The sequence below is a fragment of the Lutjanus erythropterus genome, chromosome 14 (assembly GCF_056507025.1).
Source record: "Lutjanus erythropterus isolate fLutEry1 chromosome 14, fLutEry1.hap2, whole genome shotgun sequence".
Lineage (NCBI taxonomy): Eukaryota > Metazoa > Chordata > Actinopteri > Lutjaniformes > Lutjanidae > Lutjanus > Lutjanus erythropterus.
This window is the reverse complement of record NC_139330.1, coordinates 18,485,683-18,491,868: the sequence shown is the minus strand read 5'-3', so window position 1 is coordinate 18,491,868 and position 6,186 is coordinate 18,485,683.

Genomic DNA, 6,186 nt, shown 5'->3' with positions numbered 1-6,186 from the left:
CATTTTTTCTAGGTCTGGGAACCAAAAGGAATACACAAAGCCTGTAATTTTTCACCTTTACTTGAGTAAAGAAGTTTAATAAGTACTTTCACTTTTTTCCAGTCTTTTTTTCTTCACACAAGTAGCCGTACTTCTACTTGAGTAAAGAATGTGTGTACTTGTGCCACCTCTGTCTAAGTATGACTGAGAATGAGCTGCTTGTTTACTGAAATCCACTGTTATTAGTTATTTCTATGACTCCCCCTGAAAGTCTCAATGTGACACTGCGATAAGGCAGACAGTATTCCTCCCCTTGCATGGAGCACGCAAGTCATTATTTTTAAAGGCATAGTATCTCCAAGTGGCAGAAGGACACGTTGATAGCAGAATAAAGTACACAATCGTAAACGTTTATGCCAGTGTTTCTCACTGTATGATTACGTTTTTATGGTTCATATTCTGATATGGCTTGTTTTCGCTGCCACCGCCAAAGCAATGAGACAGGCCCAGAGGTGGCATTTCTCCTTTGCTTTATGGGGGGGATGCAGAGATGCCTGGAGGAGAGTCCTGCTCGGTTTCGTTCGGTAAACACACTGCCAAGCTAAATGGCTGATCAATCAATTTCAGTGGGATCGATCTGCATCAGTTCTGCCTGCATGCACACACCCGGAGCCACTTTATTGTAAATCAATCATTTTGAAAACAACTCACAGAGGGGCCCGTCCTCACTAACAAGCCATCAATTCCAGCTGCCGGTGTAGCACCCTTATCAGGCCACAAATCAACAGCCACACAAACATCTGCTCCATTTCCATCGCTTTCCCCCTCCGCCTCGCTCCGTCTTTTACCCCCGTGCTCCTTGTCGTGTTTTGATGGCGTGTCTGGCGGAGGAGAAGAGAGGAGAGGCTGCGAATCTTCACCACACCACTTAAGATAACCCAAGGGTAATAGTGTTTGCACATTTGAGAGAGAAATGAGGACAAATGCCAGGGTGGGTCATACATTCTCCTTCTGACCGGCTGTTTGACGTTGGAGTGTGAAATTGCACACTTCAGCTGAGGACTATGGAGGAGGAGGAGGAGGAGGAGGAGGAGGTGGAGCAGGCGGGCAGACAGGGCCCAGAGACTTATGAGATGTCCACTGATTTCTAGCTATGAGAGAGAGGAGAGGGTCGATGTCTGAGAAGTCATCCTGCCTCATCATAACACCTCAGAAATTGGTGCTGCTCATGATGTTTGAAGGATTCTCAGGAGATATCTCAGTACCCTTGACACAGGCGACACAGTGTTTAATGCGGTGTATCTGGAAGCAGATTATTTCAGGTGGAAAATTGCTGCATTACATAAAGGTTAAACATCCTTTAACTTTGGCACTGTTTAATGGCATGCTTATCGCCGTCCAGACATGTTAAAGCTCCAACAGGGGAAAGAGGATTACTTCCTCAATATATCATTTGCCCCTGGAATAACTGTATCTGCAAACCCGATCCACATTAAGATGCTACACATCCCGATGTGATGCACAAACATCCACGGTGCTGACATGACAGCGCAGCGCAGAGATACCTGCTATGATGTCCTTTGCTCATCCACTGTCACCGTCTCCATGGAGATATACGAGGCAGTGTGGACAGGATGTGATTCGAATGCTATTCCCACCCATCACTGTGGATCCCTGTTGATTGACAGTCTGACAGGTGAAAGTGATGGAGCAGCTAATAGCATGTCAGTAAACGTAAATCAAGACTAATGCCAGGCTCAATGGATAAGCGGATTGGCGGTGCGACTTGGACCGCGGGGTCACCGACCTCTCCGCAGGGTGGGGATTGGTAAAATACAATATACATTTAGCTCAGGCTTCCCCTGGTGATAGTCAAGGTCAGGCACAGGGTCTGTTGCAATTTTACAGTACCTGTGTGTTATGTATACACTGTAAAGTGGTGAAGTGTCAGTGTGAATGCACTGATATTTATCATGATGTTTGATGTAGATGTGTTTCAAACACTCTGGGTAAATAAATAGTGAGCTATTATTCGTGTTAACCCCAGAGGTGGAAGAAGCACACAGACCTAAACCATCAGCTTCTTACTATGAGCAAGGAAGTCCTTCATGAACATTTAGGTAACCAGGGGTGGAACTACCATATATGCAGGTAATGCATTTGCATTAGGGCCCGCGACCGACCAGGGCCCATGTGCACGGGGCCCTAATCTTCACAAAACAGTATAATATTGTGCTGTGGCTGCAACATACTAACACCCATATCTTCATTGTGGTGTGGTTGGTAATTATAGTACCATAGTAATTATAGTACCTCAGTCAAGACGCTTGGTTCATGGTGCGACATAGTTGCTGTCATTCACCAAATAAATAACATTACAATAACACAAACTAAGTTTACCAAAAATAGTTTTCTTTCACAAAGTTTCAGAAAGACAAGCAGCACAAGTTGTTCCTATGGATGTATTAAAGATAGTGCGCCTACGATGTAAGTAGAACTATTTTTTTGGACAAATAATCAGATGACACACTTATGTTTTTGTTTATTTACTGATGTCAACATGTAGACGTGAAAATTGTTATCAATGTGAAGGTGTGCCGTCAACAAGTATAGTGTATTTTCATATTGTTTTCATTTGTGTTAAGGTGCGCTGTCACCTGTTATAGCTTACCATATTTTCATCCGTGTTAAGATGTGCTGTCACCTGTGATAGTTTACTGTATTTTCTTCTGTCTCAAGGTGCGCTGTCACCTGTTAACGTATTCGTTTTTCATCCATGTAAAGGTGCGCCATCACCAGTTTTTATATATGATGATGCTTTAATTTGTTGCTGACACCAGATTTTGTCAGGCAGACCAGTTCATCACTATCTTGGCCTTGATTACAACTTCTCCTCTGTATCACTGTTGTGCATTTCACTGTTGTTGGTCATTTTAAAGCTGCATACGTTCACTTATTTTATTCACTGACATCACATTATATCATGTCTGATTGTGATGGTTGGGACCAAGTTTGATAATCTTGTATTAGCTGACTGTGCTGATTCATTATGCCACTGTAGGTAACACTGTATGTAGATTACGGCTCACAATATACAACATATTGATTCCCAGTTTACAGTGTAAATATATTATTACGTGTTACGTATTAATCTGCACTGTACTGTAGGCTTTTGAAGTTACGTACAGTGTTGTACATCATACTGTCAGTATAGACCTACTTTATGGTTAGGTGTGTAAGGAAGTACTGATACACTTGAATATTGTGATATTATGTTTTGTGATACTGTATTGATTCTCAGGAACACAGTATCATGATATTGTGATTCATGCAACCATGATTTTATCTATCTGAACTGTAATGATTACATTAAAAGGTAAACTTTTTTTTAACTCATATTTTATGCACATGGTGGTGTGGTGTGTATACTATGACAGTTTTCCTAAAATTCAATTTAACAAATAGCAAGATATCACCGTGCTCACTGTATCGCAATATATTGAAATATATTGAATTGCAACATATAGTATCACCAGATTCTTACCAACACAAAACCCTGTTTACAACATACATACATAACATATAGTTTCCTGACAATACTCTTTACCCTGGACTTGTGTTTGTTCCAAAGTAAAACATAAATGTTTCCTATAATTATTTAGTACATAACCCAAACATATTTTAAAAAAATCATTTTTATGTATTGTTATATAATTGTTATAATTGCATAATAGATTTATAAAATGCTGCAGAACTTATTAGTCCATTTTCCCAAATACTTTGTTGCATATTAGAACATCCTGTACCCCGTAAAAACAGAACAGGCAATTGTAATACAGTTTCACAATTGCTACCAATCTTGCAGCCATGATAAATGCATCATAAATAACAACAGGGTAAAGTGACGAAAGTTTAATTAGCAGTCATCTACACTTGACACAGATGAAGAGAAACACTCCATCCATCCATCATGATCATCCAAAAAGTATAACTTTAATACCTCAAAATATTTTTTTGTTGTTGAAAACTTCTGGGGTGAAATGATCGTGCATCTTTTCTGCAGGCAAAGAGAGAGCATCCTACTGAGCATGTGCAGCATAAGCTTCATCACTTTTTCTGCTTTTCTGATCTTACATTTGCCCTTGTTGAAAAATATTACATAGCTTGTTCTCTTGTACCTACATTCAAATATCAGTATGTCCTGTTATGGTTCACCATTCGTACAAAACATTACAGTATAAATTAGAATTATGGTATGCATTGTGGGCCGTAATCTAAAGCGTTACCCAATATCCTGCCAAATTTAGAAGTGTTTGTTATTTCAGATGAGATTGACTGCCTGTGCTGTTTTGTCTCTGCTCTTTTCACTGGTTTGAAGTGGGCAGGAATGAGCTGGGAAAGAAAGGTGATTTCATTCACGCCCCTGCACCAATCAGAATTAAGCAATATTTGATTCAGAATGTGACAACAGTTGTGTGGTTGTTTGCTTATGTTGTCAGGGCACTGCCAATCAAATCGGATCAAACCACACCTACACAGTTCTGGTGAGGCAGATGAACTGAAGTTTTGAGTTATAAATGCTTAATAAATTATACTTATGGACGTTTTCCTTTGAACATTACCCTCAGTTGTTTCTTATTAACATATTGTTCCCTTTCAAAAGTGATATTGATTATACAGTGATAATGATTAACTATTTATATTATTCCTATATTAATGTTTGATCAACAATTGCATCTAGGAATGTTGTAGCACGTCAGGGTGTTAATAATTTTAACTACCTTACAAAATGCAACATATATGACAAGTTGATCATATTGCAAAGTATTTTCAAGCTATAGTAAAATAAATACCACTCAATCACCTTCCACCACTGGGCAAAAAACATTTCTTTGTAGTTAGAATAAAAAAAGAGGAGAATTTCATGGTTTAGAACACAAATACATCCATTTTAATTTGAGAAAATACAAAAAGAAACCATGTACAATCTATGTACAAACTTTTTGTACAAGACAGTATATTTATCAGCAGATTATATTTGACAGAGTCAGGTAGATCAACTCAGCACCATCAAATAATCCATTTATCCATCACATCTAGAACACATCCAAACTAATTAGACTGCTATGTCAAACTCCTGTTTGCTGCGATGACGATGTGCCGACAAATCCTATCTGTGATACACAAGAGCAATGTCCTGAATTCTTCCTGAACTGATAGGCAGCCAAAAAAATTAACAAAAAAATTGCAACTTTTCTTTAAAAAAAAAACAAACATAAAAATTGCTGAATGCAATTTTAATGTATTATTAAGACTTGACACCCACCTCCCATCCCCATAAGTATTATATGTTCTATTATATCTAATACAATTCCCAGCAAATAAGTTATTATATCCATCCTTTACAGCAAAAAATAGAATAACAAAAATAATGCAACATACTGTATGACGCATCATAGTCTTTGATTTGTTCCGTGGACAACAACACATGTGGTGTTACAGGCGTGGGCCTGTATGTGCATCTTTCAGTCATCCATATCTAACTACACTACATGACACAACCTGTAACCAAGCACACAGCACAGACAACCTCCTGAATGCCACTTGTCGCTATAGTGGGACTTAGTATGGGCCCTCCTCTTGACCTCTTGCACTGCCTGGCACTATACTGGCATGGAGGCATTGATGGCTTGGATGTTCTCCATGCCAGTACAAGACACCGTTCTCACAGTGGAAAAAAAACACTTGGACTCTGCTCCCTTGAAGTGAGCGTGTGTCCCTGAATGACTGAAGGATGCTTGCTCAACTAAACTCTTCATGGCACTTCAAAAAACACTCTAAAAACTTTAGAGGTATACAATGCAAAGACCTAAAACATCTAATAGAGACATATGACGAAGGTGTAGGAAGGAGAGACATCTCAGTCCAATGTTGTAAAGAGCCTGAATGAGTCGCACAATGGGGGTTCAGGTAGAAAAAGCACAGTTAATCAAGTGTAATGAAAAAAAAAAAAGTGGTGCATTACTTTGTGAGTTCATGTTAATGCCAGTTTGCAGCATGTACTGTTTCATTTCTGAACAATGCTGTGTTTAAGTACCTCAAAAAATACTCTGTAAACAAATAAGAAGCAGTTGTGGCAGACTGTGACAGATGACAAGCTGACAAAATGGAATGTAAACCCTGTAATAACACAAAGTAATAAAAACA